This window comes from Protopterus annectens, chromosome 1.part1 (assembly GCF_019279795.1).
Source record: "Protopterus annectens isolate FY-2018-M chromosome 1.part1, PAN1.0, whole genome shotgun sequence".
NCBI lineage: Eukaryota > Metazoa > Chordata > Ceratodontiformes > Protopteridae > Protopterus > Protopterus annectens.
In genome coordinates this window covers 348,143,194-348,160,987 of record NC_056726.1, presented here as the reverse complement: position 1 = coordinate 348,160,987, position 17,794 = coordinate 348,143,194, and positions in this window count along the sequence as shown.

Here is a 17,794-nt window from a genome sequence, read left to right as displayed (position 1 = left end):
TTGCTCAGAGTTATACAGTTAGGTAACGGAGGTTAAAGGAATCAAACCTTGCACCTTGGGTTCACAGGTAACAGCTCATTACCAGCTCATTAACAGCTCCTTAATCCTCTAAGCCAATTGCCAAATAAACTACTTTTTGAGAATCAGAGTACTCTGACTGAGATGAACTTCCTGAGTGCAACGATCCTACTGCAATGTTTGTTCTTTTGACTGACATTCCCTGTCAGAAAGGGAATGGACTTATTCCCTTTTCTTGCACGATGAATGAGAGGGTAAAGGAAAAACATTAATAAGTTCTTTGGCAAATCCAGGTAAATCTACCTTGTCCATAGAGACAGAAACTAGCCTGCATCTTCCTCTTTTGGCCAAGTGAAGACCCTTCACCTGTCCCTTCCCTGCTTACTGTACTTACTGTACTAGCAATTCTAGTCCTGTTTTGCAACAGTTGAGACATTTCCATCTATCATCAGCAAGAATGAGGTACATCCTGGAACTAGAGGTACACCCTGAAACTAGTAATATACAATCTGGATCTTTAAACCAAGTTTCAGTAATGGTACAGATAATAACATACACTAAGCCGAGGAAAGCTTCTAAGTAATCTGTTTCTATTTCTGAGACCTGTTGCATTTAGCAAAGTAACTTCCACCTCTGATGTTTTATCTTCTATAGTTTTTTAATTTTACTTTGATTTATTTTGGAATTTAAAGAGGTCTTAAAAAGCACATGTGTGAGGAAGGAGAATTTCCTAGTCAGTACTTTCTGTTCCTGGGAGGAAAGCAAAGACCACTGGGTGAAATGTACTCCTGCTGGTTACATGTGTAATACGTTCATAGGTGTATACTAAGCTAACAACCACAAGGGTATTTTTAAGCCTAGTCATGCATCCAAAATCGCTGACAAGTTCCAATACCCTTGATAAGTGTAAACATTTACAAGCAGAGGCCTGGAGGATTAACCATTTACATGCTGCCTGTGTCCATTAGAGACACAGGTGCCAAACCAGGGAGGAATTTCCTGTACCCAATCCAGTTGTTTAAGTTAAACTTCAATTGGCTTAGGGAGGTACTCTGCATCACATGGATGGGGTGCCTGTTTCAGAGAAGGGGGTAGTCTCTGGGATGAATACTTGTCTGTCCAGTAGGTCCTATTTACATCACAGGCAAGGTTTATGTCTTTAGAATGGGTAATTCTGGTGCTGTTTGTTTTGCAGATATGCAGGAGGTCCATCAAATTAATGCACTGTATGCCAGGCATAGATCTTTCTTCGACAGCCTGTAGGAGACAACATACAGGGATAGGGCCTTGAGGTGTATTCTTTTAGTGAGGAACTTCTGTGGATGTTTCAGTTGTAGAATGTGCCTGGTTAGGTACATATCATAAGTAGCACTGTCCTCAATGAGACGTCTGATGAATGCTGAATGCAGTAGAACAATGACCTCCTTGGACCTAGATGCCATACCTTTGTGCATAAGTTGCACAATATTGAATGATTTCCTCAGTGTTGTGCCAGATTAACAGGGATTGAATTCCCTGTCAATGGGCTAATCATCTAATGATATAAACTTTGGCTGTAGGTGATATGGTCACACGGACTAATGTTGATTTGACACCCCGACCCCAAGTAAAAATGAGAATAATGAGGTTGATGGCAATGGCACCATGCCTTTAGCCATTAACAACATGTCAAATGTTTGTCTTGATGTTCAGGGAGAACTTTGCAAACCAAATGTCTTTTTCCCTTGGTTACAAGAATGTTAGATAATCCCACTGTAACTTGTTTCACATCTATGGGGTAGGGGCTTCTTAGATTGTTCACTCTAACATAAACCATGGCCAAGTCACAATTAACCTTAATAATTTTTTACCTTATTTAGGTATCCTCAATTTTGGCCCCAGGTAGATGTGACACTGTCATAAACTTTTATAATATCCATGAGGTATATATCCATTTTATACATAAAGATGACCTCAATTAATACATTTCTTGGGAGGTTGTGAGGTCATAATGTTGGCCTTATGGGCATTTGGGTCAAACTTATTTCGGTTTAGAGTGAAGATATTTTGTTACTATGGATTCTCATCAATGACATGACATGATCGTATCTTTCACCTGTCCCTGATTTTACATAATGTGTCTGATTTTTGCCTCATATTTTTGCTCTATCCATCATAATTTTTTATTGTTTTGGTAAATTACTGAGGATTGCAGTCAGTCAATAATGGCTGGCATTAGCATTTCAAACTTCTGATTTTACAGATAATGTACGTCGATGCAAATGTGTTGTTTTATAAACTTTTTTAAGTGAAGTTGAGTAATATTTAAACATTTTCCTCAATTGTGGGTCTTTGTCCATTTATTATTTTTGACTTAGTCCAGAATTTTTGAACAAGTTGAAGGTGAGAGGCATGGCGATGATGAAAGTGCATATGGGATTCACTATAGTCTAATTAATGTGTTACATGTTGAGATTCGAGGCTTCTGAAGTACAGGTAATGCTTTTCTGAGTATATTCTTCAGAACCTCTGAAAATGCAGTGGTAGGTATGTATATATTCCCAGTGTGGGTCTGCTGCTGGGCCTTTAATCTCAGTTTCTGAATATACTTACACCTCCCACCAAAATTTACAGTCATGACAAAAATAAATGTATTTTCTGTGAACATGAGACAGCTCTTAGTAATAATGTATTACTGCCATTTCTACATTTCATAATATCTTACAATGACTGATTTTTATAATGAAACAGTAATATTAGCATTCTTGGCATTCAGACTTCTCTGTTGCACCAGTTCATTTATAGAAGATTGGATTCTATTATTATTGGTTACATATCCTTTTGCAGTCCTAATCTTTAGATAAAGTGTCAGTGGTGCAGTAAGTAGTAAACTCACCTTTGGTGCAGAAGGCTATGGCTTCTATTCCCACACCAGGTGGATCAATTGCTGACACTGCAGTGCAACACAAGGGGTGTTCTGTACTCCTGACCATGCTGTCCTTTGGATAAGACATCAATCTAAGGGCCCATCTTCTTAAGTTGGTGGTAGCTCAGGTGGGCATAAATGATCCCATGGCACCTGTCAAAATGAGTAGGGGAAGCTCCCCAAACCCTGTCCAAATTTCCCTTAGTAGTATAAATATCACCTCAGGTCTCCCCTGAAAAGAGGCTACTAGCCTAGTGGGATAAACTTGGCCAACAAAAGAAAAATAAACATGGCAGTTTTGAAGCATCTCTTTGAGAATGAATGTCCAATTTCTTGCTATTATCATTAATTTTGTTAACTTTGTCAACTTTAACAGTTTTGGGGTTTTCTTCTGTATGATGGGATTTATTAGTCTGATGGTATTCTAGAAGTATGGTCTCGTATATACATTTTTAATTTTCACTGGGCCTGTTGTCTGTTTATTTATTTTATTATTTTTTGCAAGCCTTATTCTATTTTGTGCCATAACATAAGGCTTTGCCCTTGTGGTCCATCCACACCAACCATGGTAAATCCTGATATATCCACGCACAGTCATGGATTATTGCTTAAATAGCTTTGCGCTGTGGCATGGAATTGCTTATTACTGTCTGCAGTAAATTAAAAGGAAACTATTGCTCCAATCAAGAAGAGTTTTGGTGCACTGATCTGTAAGAATTCCACTGCTTCACAGTGCAGTTTTACTTTAGTTTTATGTAAGTTAACAGTTCTGAAGTTGTATTATTTACATTTGGGATATTTAGGATTGTAATAATATGAGTGGATTTAATCTCAGAAATATGTAATAATACAGTGAAACATAAGCACTTCTTTGTTTACAAAGGGAAAGCAAGACTCATAAATGAGAGAATGGTGTTTAGCCAGGTAACAAACAGGAACTGATTTTGAAGGGTTTTCAAGTGTTAACACAGAGATACAGACTGAAGGTCAAAACAAAAATGAATATTTTGTTTATAGTCAAACCAGACTCATGGCTGTTACATAATTCTGGGGGTGGTTGGTCCATTTGCCAACATATTACTTTTTCAGTATTATCATTTTTCAGTCAGCAGACCTATAACCATTAACATATGTATGGCTACATTGTAATTGCACAGTAGCAGAGCTGTATTTATGGCTGAACATCACATTTGATGTTAAGACCAAAAATCTAAACTGCAATAACTTATTTAACAAAAAATATATCCATTTCCCTGCAGAAAAAAAAATATATATATAATTTCTTGTGAAAACATTTCCATTCTGGGTGATGAGGACTTTTTGTTTTAGTCTATGCATTTATAATTTGTTTACCAGGTATGTGGAGTAATCTGAAAATACTTTTTATCTAATAACTGAGCCACAAGGCAAAGAAAATTAGGTACACGCATCCTGCACCTTAAATATATTAAGCAAATCCAGAGGTTCATAAAATGTATATGCAGAGGTGCTACAATTACTGTGAAATGCAAGACACAAATACAAATTAGTACAAGTGACAAGAGCAGTAACAGATAAATATATGAGATGGTAAAACGTGGTATGATACTTGTAAAATGTTTCTGTGTATAACATGGAAGCCCCCCCCCCCCCCATTACTGCTATTTATATATTCTAAGCTCAAGATCACTGTACCTTGGAGAAGGGAAAATCCTGCGATGTACTGCTACCTCATTCAGCATACATCTTTTTTTCACTGTTAAAGTTCTGTTATTCCAATATCATGTCAACAGCAACCACAGTAAACACAATATGACACAGTAAGAAAAAAGGCAAGTAAAGCTAGATAAACCTAATCTCCAGCCTAAACAGAACAGAGATGGTCATAACAATGAAGTAGTAACCACACTAACAGGCAATAAACAGCATTGTGTCCAGCTATGAAAGGCAAATAAAAAGCACTAGCCACTGCTAATAATGATAATAAACAGCTTAATCAAAACCAAACTAGCCAGCACATTTCATACAATAAATTCATATTATTATTATATGAGGCTACTGAAGCAACTAGCTTATGGTACCTGTATCAGAGCTATGGCTTTTCCCACAGACTTATTCTGGAGATTAAAATATATATATGGTGATCTGTTTCTACACTATAGTATATGTCATCATCTGTCTTTTTGTACACAAAATGTTATGTAACTGAACTTGAGCCTTTCTGTACAGAGGTTTGCTTAAATTTTTACCTTCAAATATCCTAAATATCATGCCAGATATAATTATAAATGCTACATTTTTGAAATGGTAAACATTGTGCATACTCCACTTACATACATTCAAAAATGTGACACTTTTGCATTTAAAGCACAAAATACAATACTTTGTACAAAATTTACTGTCACTCTTCCATTTCCTCCGATCTGTTTTTTTAAAACATACATTGTATAATCTTTGAATATCATATAAAAGATAGCATACCTGGCCTGAGAGAAAATATTCTTCATTTTACCTGGCATGGAGCAACCCACATTGTGAGAATATTTATAATGTCTTTTCTACCCACGTGTGCTAAACCATACATTACAGCTCTTCCTGAGAATATTCAATATATATGTGAATCACTTTTAATTATATTAGGAAATGAACACAAAAAGCTAGTTTGCAACAAGGTAAGGTAATTTGTTTATCATTACATACATGATATAAATTTCACTGTCTTCTCTGTTTCATTTTAGTTAGACTACTTTGATTAATTTTACAACTGATTACTGCCGTATTATGTGCAATTAAATCGTCATCTCTTTTTTAATTATTAACTTGCTGATGGCAGCTCTAACACATTGCTGGAATTAGCAGTGTTGTTCTGCTGGCTGGAGTGTTATTCATTTTAAATAATATCACACTGCTGTGCCTTGTTTACTGTTTGCAATATCTAAAATACTATTGCAATATTGCCTGTTACTGATACTAGGCATATAAAAACAAATTATCTAATTTTCAGTTACTGATTGCACTTTTTGATTAGTGGTGTTGTTGCATTTCTGCTTGTTACTTATCATTGTATTTTTACATTAGCTGCTATTGTATGGGTCCTACACTAGACAGTACTGGATTACCTATCTGATCAACAATTACCACAGTGAAACTGTTTGCTCCACACTTAATGCACTTGGAACTATTCGCTTAAAATGTCTGCAGCTGTTATTCTACAGTTACTGCACCAGTAACAAAGTTGCCCAAATTAGCCTACTAGGTAAAGTTATCTGATTTAAATTTGCCACTTGTTACTCATTACCTAACTGGGCCTACATTTCTGTTTTTTTTTTTTTTTTTGCATTTGTGAATACTACAGTAGTCATATCTTATACTCTTCTATCTTTTAGCAATATCCACATTATCACATATTTCTAGTCAAGTCCTTTATTCCCCCCTTTGTCTTATACCAAGGAACTATCCCACAAGTATAGCTAGAGTGTGGTGAAAGGGGCAACTTCTCTGGGTACAAAAGGGGTGTGATCAGGCAATCCCAATCACTCTTTATTAATAGTGCACACTGGCTTTTAAATGTTGTTATTACATTTACAGTCAAATAAAGTGCTCTGTGTGTGGTCTGACAGCAGAATCTGCGTGCTACAAGTGTACCTAGCATATGTGATACCTGGAGCAAAAACACCTCCTCTTCTGTGACAATTGTTTTTAATAATCATAAAATGAAATAAAATGGTCAGCAAGGAGCAAGATAGGCACATTGATCAAATCTCCAAAAGATTCAGCCATCCTACAGGAAGGCTTGTCCCAAATAAATAACTAGTGCCAGAATCATGGACTAAAACTATATGTCAAAAATGCATTACTGTCACCTTTGGAAAGTTGAGTATGACAATGACAACACAACCCTAAGAGCTGACACAGTAGTTTTGTAAAGGCAAATTATAAGCTAGGCAAACAATATCAGAGTAACTCACAGACCAAACATATTAAGCAAATACAAGAACATTCTGTAAAACTGGAGCCACTTTCAAATGTGTTTCATATAATACTCCAATTTATTTCATACAAATGCACACTAGCTGTTAATGCCTGACTTTAAACCGAGCTCCAGGCATTTCGCAGCAACACATCTAGCCATCCCCTCGCAAGAAAAAAAATGCATAAATATTCCAATTTATTTTGCACAAATGCCCATTAGCCAACCATTAATACCAGACTTTAAACTGAGCAAATGAAGAGAAATAGTTGCCATAGCACAGCTAGCCACCCTAACCCCAAAGAATTCAGTTTATTTCACACAAATATACATTAGCCAGCATTTAAATATGAAAAGGACAAAGTTACTGCCACCCCCACCCATAAAAAGCATAAATATTCAGATTTATTCACACAAATGCTCCTTAAGGGTGGAATTTAAACTAACAAAGTGAAAAGGACAAGTTACATTCATCCACAGTACACCTGATCAACCCCCCCCAAAACAAAAGAATAAAAATATTCCAATTTATTAACACAAATATTCACTTTCCAGCCTTAATGGCAGAATTTAAGATGAGTAAATAAAGGGGCAAGTTACATTAACCACAGCCCAGCAATCTACCCCCCAAAAAAGAGGGCAAAAGAATACAATGAAAAAAATAACAAATACCCACTTTCAAAATATTTAAACAAATGCACCCCCCCCCCCCACACACACACACACACATGCACACACACTAACCTAGCCACTACCTCCCCTCCACTCCCTATCTCCAAAAATAATAAGAGAAACTCTGGTTATGTTCACTCTAAAAAAAGCTTACCTTTAGTCTGGTAATCCACAGTGCCCAGGCTGATGCACAGACCCCCACAATGGGGGGTGTGGGGAGTGAAGTGATTAATCTGTATTGTTTTCATGCATAGAAGCATGGCTGTTATGGATGCACAACCGAGGAAGAAACAAAGGGTTTACTTCACAGATGGTTCATGGTCAAATGGGCCCTAGGCAGGGTAATGGATCAGGCCCCCCACAAATGCAGACACACACAAACACACACACATACACATGCACATGCACAAGCACACGCACACACACAGAGCACCCCCCACAGCCATTCCAGTGTCCCATTACTTAGCTATTTCCCCAGTTAGCATAAACACTGTTCAAACATCTCAGTGTGCATACTGTTTTCTTCTTTATTTCTGTAATGATTGCAAATATTTGGATTTGATTTAAAACTTTTATTTCAAATTTTATAGTACAAACACTGATAGACATTTGCTAAACAAAACAATACAGTGTCACAATGAAAACAGACTCAATATTAACAGTAAACTTCTATGCCCTTGAAACTCACATTCATTGAAATATTATTGAACCCCACAGTCAAAGAAAATGCATCTGGCCAGTGGCAGATAAAGATAACTTTTTTTTTTTAAAACAAGAAACATCTTTATTAAATTATCATGTATGACATAGGCAGTCTTACATTTATTAACCTTTGGGCTGTTTTCAAATAGGCCCCTTATACACATTTTCAGGACACTTATACATGCATGTGTTCTTTGATTCAGATTGTATTAAATTATATTCCTTGCATAATACAGCATTACTTGTTAGAGTGTGTTTTAAATTTGTAGTTTTTAGCATTTTTCCAGTAAGAATTGAAATAAAACTTTTGACCCAGTAATGACAAAACTGCCCATTTCGGAACATTTCAACAATAAATGTCCACTGAAACTTTTGTCATTACATCCGCCAGTAGCAGTCATTATGCACAATCTCTGCAAAAGTAAATATCATCTGAATAATTCTACATTAATGAGATCTGTAACTAATGAAGAGGTTGCTGCTAGCAAACAACTTTATAGTTTTTATATTTCAGTGTTTCATCTACAAATTCGGTGTCTACTGCCCTTGAAGAATAAATTGTACATTTATAAAAATGGTAAGCTGGTAATATTGCAGTAAGGAATGGATGGCAAACCAACAACTGGTTCATAGTTACAAGGCATCTCATCCAAAGAAGGACATACTCAAGGACTGCAACATCTCCACCCCTACCTCCCTTAAAGTACAACACAGTATCAGCAATCCATCTACATGTTGTGGGAGTAGAACACAGAGCCCTCTACATCAAGAGCAAGCATGCTACATGTTATGCTATGACCACTGGCTAAACAAAACAAATGCTCATTGAAAACAGACTTGGCATGAGCAGCAGTATGCCTCTCTTCCCTTGAAGCTCACAAATCCTTGAAAATGCACCGAAGCTTATAATTCCTTGCAAATGCACTGAAACTTAGCTTCTTGAAAATATACCAAAACTAGTTTTTTTCTAGTTTCGTAGCTGGTGTAGAGGATTTAGGCTCTTCTTTCCTGTAACCAAGGTACAGGGTTTGAGCCTGAGGAAATTTACTAACCCGCATAACTAGGATGAACAACAAACAGAAGCATACCAGACGATTGAAGGTTGAGTTAGCACAAAATACAATCCAACAGGTGAAAACAAGCTCAACCACCAAGGGTGACATGTATAAAATTTTAATAGAAAAACAATACAAAAACAAAACATAAAAGGTAAGCACTTTCACAGTTGGAGGCCACTTCTTCAGACCATAATACGCCATACAAACTGTAGCACTGTTAAAAGTACAAGTTACCCAATCAGAAAAACCAATAAGGTCACATGGGTACTCAGGAAGTGGTAGGGCAAAACCATTCATATGACTATTCTAAAAAACTATAAAATGAATGCCTTAAGCCACTTGCTTGTAAAACTGGTTTGATAGAAACATTATTATTCAAACCAGGGGGGCGAATCAGCTTTTAATAAAATAATTCACCTAAGTTCAGCACGTTCAGTAATGTTTCTAATATCCCCTCCTCCAATGGTACATTCAATGCTCTCTAAAACAGTAAATTTAAAGCAATGAGCAGAACCAGAATCAAATACATGTTTAGCTAAAGCATTTGTAAGTTTTTTGTAGTGAATGTCCACAACATGTTCAAGTATTCTGTCTTTCAGCATCCGGTTTGTTTTTCCTACATAAAAACTGCTGCATGCTTGACATTGTGCATAATAAATCGGGTCCCTATTATGAGAGCAAAATTCCATTTAAGTGAATCCGTAAATGTCGACACATATTGCGCGAACCGGCATTACAGCAAACGTCCAAAACCGCAAATTTGGAAATGTCGAATTACCATGGTTGGCCCGTCTGTGGTATAGCTCCTTAAGGTAAGTGTGCGATAGTTACGGACCTTAGGGTTAGGGTGCGGGTTAAGGTAAGTGCATAGATAGGTAATGTATGTAAGATTTAGTGTAGGGTTAGAAGTAGGGTTTTATTAAATGTATGTATGTGGATTATTTATTTTGTTTGTGCATATTTTCGTAGGGGAAGTGTGCGGCAGTTACGGACCTTAAGGTTAGGGAGGGGTTAAGGATAGTGCATAGATAGTTGTGTATTTGGGATTTAGTGTAGGGTTAGAAGTAGGGTTTTGGTGCTTTAATTTAGGGTTAGAAGTAGGGTTTGGTTAGTGTATGTATGTGGTTTATTTATTTTGTTTGTGTAGGTAGTATGTAGCGAGTGGTGGGGTTGGCCAACTATGACAGTTCGACATTTAAAATTTCATGGTTTAGTGCATTCAGCATTCTCACAGTTTGTGCAATACATGTCGGTGTTTTGGTATTCGCTCAAAAGGATTTTCACTCTGGTAATATAGACCCAATAAATCACATTCAAACTCCTGCAGTCAGCATAAAAGTCAGACTGGATTTGATAGCATAAAGAGGGATGTCCAATAGAGCTTGTAGTCAAAATATGATTGCATGCTTGACAAGATCGACATGGAAAAGTATCTGTATGATCTGACAAAGGAAAACTCTAGCATTTGGTATGTTTATAGCACAGGTCTCTTTTGAAAGATTTATTATGGAGAAACAAGAAACTTGGTGTGGATCCTAGTGCCCTTCTAACTGTTTCATCTGTCATCAGAACTTTTTCATAATCTTACAAATCACTCCTACATTGCTTGAGTATGTAAGTATAACTAGAAGGGTGACAGTTTGTCTATCTGTCCTATTAAGTGCTATTTCATTATATTCCTTAAAATAGAGTTGTGCAGTAGTTTCCCTTAGGGAACATACTTCAAATACTGTTTCATCTACTTCCCTACAAGAGTAGCCTCTTTCCAAGAACTGTTCAGACATCTCTGTTAGTGTTCATCTGTACTACTGTCCATATTGTGAAGCTTTGATGTTCTGAGCAACTGACCCTTCAGCACATTCCAAGTGATGGTCTTAGATGCATGCTGGTTTTATGCAAAATGTTGTTTTTGCAAGACTTCCTTAAAATCTTAGTCTCTGTTTTGCCACATACATCGTTACTTACAGTAACATCTAAAAAATCAATTGATTCACTCAAGAAGTGATAAGTAAATCTTAGAAAGGTAGTCATGGTATGTAAATAATCAACAAAAGATGAAAGAGTATCAGATGTACCTTTCCATATCAAAAAGATGTCATCCACAAAATATCTGTAGTAGCTCATGTCCACAAATGGATTATTTGAATAAATAAATTCATATTCCCATTGGGCTAAGTCAAATTCACATACGAACTGGCACATGTTATACCCATTGCCACCCCCACACACTGTAGATAAAAAGCATCTTCAAAGATAAACACATTATTATCCAGGACTAGTTCAAGAAGCATACATATCAAAGTCACTTTGTTTGTAGAAAAGTCACTGTTCCTGTGCAAAAAGACTGTAACATATTCAATGCTGATGTCATCCGGAATGACATTAAAAAGTGAATTAATGTCAACAGTAACCAGAAGAAGTTGCTCAGTATTTTCATAGGTTCATAGGTAGGTACTACGCTATCGGCCCTGGGGCTTATACAAGCCCATCCAAAAAGGTACCCTGGCTTTTGCCACCCAAGAAAATTATTTTCCTGTGCCACTGTCGAGCAGAGCCACAGAGGTGATCCCTGAGGTGAATTTCCTATTTCCCATCCAATCATCAAGATTTTTCTTGAAGAGTGCTAATGAGGAGCTTTGTTTGATATAGAGAGGTAGTTTATTCCAGAGTATGGGAAGTCTCTGGGACAGGAATCTATCCCTTCGGCATGTTCTGTTTATTGTGGTGACAAGGTTTAGGTCCCAGGAGCATGTAGCTCGGAGGGATTGGAATTTCTTTAAGTGGAGCATGTCCAACAGCTCTGGGTTTGACATAGCTTTGTATGTTAGGCAGAGATCACCTCTGAATAGGCGATATGCAACAGAGTAAAGCTGGAGTTTTTTGAGAGGGCATTTGTTTGAGGCCGGTAATCCTCTTTGTGAGGTATTTCTGCAGCCTTTCCAGTTGTTGTAGATGTCTTGTGAGGTACATACCAAAAGGGGTGTTGTACTCTATAATGGGTCTAATGAGTGATGAGTAGAGGGGAACAATGACCTCTTTTTTTTCTGGATGAGAAACCTTTTGTGATGAGGTGTGCCACATAGAAGGATTTCCTGACTACTGTGGTGATGTGATTATCAAAGGAAAGACTACTGTCCACCTGTGTCCCAAGGTCTCTTATCACACTTTCGGTATTAAGTATACTACTGCCTATGTTGTAGTTCATGGGTACAGAGTTTTTATCAAAGGGGATGACAATGCACTTTTTGGCAATGAGCTTGAGGCCATGGCTTTGACACCAGGCATCTGTCTCAGTGAGGCCCTTTTGTAGGATGTCCACATCATTAGGAGTTTCGATTATGGCTCCTAGTTTGCAGTCATCTGCGAACTTCATTAGCCAAAGACCTTCTGTGTTAGCCTGTACTTCAGAGAAGTAGATACCAAACAGGAGAGGACCCAGGACTGAACCTTGTGGTACTCCACTTGTCACTGGTCTGAAGTCGGATTTGGAGTCTGCTACTTTCACAGCGTGGGCTCTGTCAGTGAGCCAGTTGGCAACCCATCTTGTGACATAGGGAATTATACCTAATTTAGAGAGTTTATCTATAATTCCAGAGTGGGGGATGGTGTCGAAAGCCTTGGCAAGATCTAGATAGGCTGTGTGAACCACCTTACCCTTGTCTACGGCTTTGTTTGGAGATTACCAATATCTTTGTTTATAAGTTCCATCCCCCCTTGTGGAGTGGGATAACCATTGCTTGGCGGCATTCAGCAGGCACAAAGTCTGAGGTGAGGCTATGATTGAACATGGTACTTAGGTGGGTTGCCAGTTCGTTCTGTAGTTTGTGTAGAACGCAGCCTGGGATGTTGTCTGATCCCATGGATGCTGTGTTCTTGGCTTTGGAGAGTGTGGTTTTTACCTGTTCAGCCATGATTACAGGAACTTTGCATTCTTCCAGTATAGAGATGGGCTCTTTAGGGGGTGAGAGGGGGGTAAAGTTAGCACTGAACCTATCTGCCAGGATATTGGCAATATCAGTTGGGTCTGCATATTTAGTGCCATTGTGCTGTAACTCAGAGCAGATCTGAGTGTTGCCATTGAGATTCTTGACATAGCTATAGAATGCTTTGTGGCTGTCTTTAGAATCAGTGGTGATTTCGTTTTCGTAACTAGCTTTGAAGGATTTTATCAGGGATCGCAGCTTCTTATTGAGGCTGACCAGGGAGCTCCTCCACTCATGGGATTTTACTCTCTTTTGCAACAGTTTCTTCCTTCTGTTGTACAGTTTGTTTATGGCAGGGGACCACCAGATTGGCTTCCTTTTTTTGGAGGATAGCATATTGGTTCTGTTTGGGATAGCACGATCCATGCACTCATGTAAGTGCTTATAAAGTGCAATTGTGTAGGATTCAGTAGTCTTAACTATATTGTCCATCTGCATGGGTGTCATGAAGTTCACCACTTCTGTCTTAAGAAGCATGAAGTCGGCTTTGGAGAAATATTTTACTATGGTTTCCTTAATGGGGGGTGGGGGCAGGATGTGGATATCTAGGGTAATTAGCTTATGGTCGGATCGGACCAATGAGGCGTTGACTTCAGGTGTGGAACACTGGTCACTCGTGTTGGTAATGACTAGATCTAGGATATTGTTGCCCCTGGTGGGGGTGTGGATAAGTTGATCCAGGGCATTGGAGTTTATGAATTCCAGAAAGCATTGAGTGAAGGAGTTGGTACATGAGTAGTTTTCCCAGTTAATGGTGGGGTAGTTGAAATCGCCCATTATGAGTGTGTTTGGTTGAACCCTAATATTTTCCAGTACATCAAGAAAAGAGGAGTGGGAATCCTGGGGCATGGTGGGTGATCTGTAGCAAGCTACAATTTGGATTGCAGTTTTGCCCAGAGTTAGTTGCACTTGGATAACCTCAGCTGCATTATGCTGAGCAAATAGCCTTGAGGTGTGGATATCCTTAATGAATATGGACACACCTCTGCCTCTGGTGTTCCGGTCCAGGTTACATGGCCAAAAAGTGTGGTATGAGTTATAGTCTGGTAGTACAGGGGTGCTCTCTGGAGCCTTGAACCAGGTCTCAGTCACTGCACAGATATCGATGTTCTCCATTTTAAGGAGTGCCTTGAGTGAGTGCATTTTGAGATTTAGACTTCTAGCATTGAGTAGCATCACCCTCAGTTTTTGCTTGTCTGTTCCTGTTACGGTGGTGAATTTGTCATTTGACCCTTGCCTGAAAAAGGCACTATAGGGGCAGCAAGAACCTTAGCCAGTATCCGGAATCCCAGGGGTGACAGGTGCAGGCCGTCTCTGGCAAAGCATTGCGGTCTGTTGACCATGTCATCCCAGGCAGACAGATACTGGATCCCTTTAGAATGGCACCAGAAGCTTAGCCAATTGTTGAAGTCAATCATTTTGTCCTTGTTGGCAGAATGCTACTCAGGGCTAGGGTCATACCTGCCTGGGCTACAAGATCGGAGAGCTCTTCCATGTCTCTTTTCATGTAGTCCAGGGAGGTACATCTCAGGTCATTCACACCAACATGGACAATGACAGAGTCATATTTGTACTTGTTGTGGAGTGACCTGAGTGCGTCGGTTATGTGGCGGACCCTGGCACCCGACAGGCAGCTGACAGTAACCTTCTCCTTGTTTAGCCTGGTGAGTGGGACATCAGTGTGCCTGACTATAGAGTCACCTATGACTAGTGTGTTGGGTACGTTGTTTTGCCTTATTGGCTGTTGTTGAGTGGCACACTGAGTCTGCAGGCTATGTGTCATTTGGGTTGTGTTGGGTGGAGGTTGCTTGCATTTCTGCTTTGGAAGTCTCTGTTGCTTGAGCAGATTATTATTGAGAGCCTCCGCAAATGTTTTTTGTGTTTCTATGTGTGGATTTTGGTGGTGTAGGTTTAGTGAGACTATGTGATGAGTGTGGTGTGGTGTGGTGCACGTGTTTACCTTCTCCTCTTGACTGTCAAGTTCAGTCTTGATTGGAGAGAGCTTTACCTCCAATTTGGCTAGATAAGTGCATCTCTCACAGGTTGTAGTGTTGGGTGGTAGGAGGAGAGGGCTGTCTGTGTACATGAGGCAATTTCTACATTGCCCCAAGATGCCAAGATTCATCAGATAGACAGAAGAGAACACTGGGAGCTGACCCTTGGACATGCCTGAATAAAAAAACTATTTTCCTCTAGATAAGTGAGGAAAGTAAGTACCAAAACTGTTTTCCTGTAGGTAATGAGAAAGGTTGAGAGTTGTAGTAATTAGTAGGTTATTTAGTGCTTACAAGTTCTGAACAAGTGCTGATCATGAATAAGCAAATTCAAGTGCTAAAACTAAGAGTCTGTATCTGGACTAAACTAGTTACAGGAAAGGGGGGAAACAAGTGCAAATGTGGGCTTTTAAATCAGAAAGTTGAGAGAGATGGAAAAACTGCCCAAACGGCCAATAACTACAATTTCTGGGCCAGAACCACTCCTTATGTGGTAGCTAGGTTACCTACTGCTTACCACTCCCACTGATAAGCTTGAAGGCTTCCCTCCAACACAGAAAGCTTTGGGGGGGGGGGTCTCAGAGGCTTACATACAGTCCTGGATACAGCAAATCTGAATCTGGACTACACTAGTTACAGGAAAGGTATTTTATATATATATATATATATATATATATATATATATATATATATATATATGTATATATATATATATATATATATACAGAAAAGTAGCTAAAACAGCAGTCAAAACAATTCAAATGCAGTGCAAGCTAGCACACTTGAGTATGTAGCAATGTTAGACCAAACAGTTTAAAAAATGCAATTAAATTAAAAATGACTAAAAACAAGTGCAGAAGGAGTCTATTAGGTAGAATGAGGTAAAGAGATGGGACTGGGGAGAGTGTCCCAGATCAAATCTACAGCGGGGGGCAGACAAATGCAAAAGCCTCCAAATTTACAACAACACAGGAATAGCGAGGGTGAGTATGGGAAAACCAACACCTTCAGCAGAGATCTGAAAAACTATACAGTGAAGCAAAAATAACAGTGCACAACTCTGAAGTCAGCCAGCAATGATATAAAATTAGTCAAACAACAATTACCAGCACACAACTCTGAAGTGCCAGAAAAATATACTCAGCTCTGTATATCTCCAGATAGTTTGAAGAGCACTCTGTCAGGACACAGGAAGGCTCCAGCAATGATATGCAGACTTTTACTAAGAGGGTCTAATTTTATGCAAGTAATCCTTGAGATAGTCAGATAACACACAGGACATAAAACCAGTTATACCAACTTAAGACACAGAGAAATAGGGGGAGGAGGGAAAACACCTTCAGCAGAGATCTGAAAAACTATACAGTGAAGCAAAAATAACAGTGCACAACTCTGAAGTCAGCCAGCAATGATATAAAATTAGTCAAGCAACAATTACCAGTACACAACTCTGAAGTGCCAGAAAAATATACTCAGCTCTGTATATCTCCAGATAGTTTGAAGAGCACTCTGTCAGGACACAGGAAGGCTCCAACAATGATCTTTTCTGCCAAGCATAAAAGGCACACAGAAAAATGTTTGTATCTTTAAGGACACTAGGCACACCATCTAAAATAGAACACAAGGATTTTTCCACAAAAATGCATAATGCCTCTGTTACCCATCCCCTGCTACAGACAAGTGGTCGCATGGGGGGGGGGGGTCATTCAAATTCTTGTGCACTTTAGGTAACCCATATAAAACAGGTATAACTGGATGCTCAGCTGAAAAATAATTATTTAAGTCTAGAGAAATCAGGCCAATCATATGCAAATCAAAAACATATAACTCAACCATTTTATTAATCAGACCTTCAACCTGTTATTTCAGAAGGAGCATATAGGTGTTTGCATCATCTAACATTTGACACATCTTAGTAAGGTAATGCTCTTTGTCCATAAGGACTATACCTTTATCGACTAGACGAATTTCAAGACAAGGATTTTCATGTAATGTCTTTAGTGCATTATATTCACCTGGAGGCATGTTGAAAAAGGAGGTTGTATCACAAATTGCAGAACTTCCATGTAAATCTTTCTCGCAAATATTAACAAATATATCAGTCAATGGATGCATACTGGGCATAAAGAAACTTGGTTTCTTAAAGCAATTGGAGGCAGAAGCTTCTTGTTGAGGAAACACTAAACTTAAATTAGCATTTCTGGCAAATAATTTCAAAACAATAACAGTATCAGTACTATCTGATCTACTGGCTGGTATAAAGGACAGGCCTTTGTTCAACAGACTATTTTGATCATAAGTCAAATCAAAAAATGACATATTAAAAATGAAGTTTTTTGAGTCTTGTTCCTTGTATTTATCCTGGTTACTCTGTTGCCCTTGTTCAAGGAGTGAATGCATCCCCTTCTGGGTCGAATATACTGAAACTCAGTCCCTTGAAAATAAACCAAAACTATTATTTTTTTTTAGTTTGGTAGTTGATGTAGAGGATTTAGGCTCTTCTTTCCTGTAAC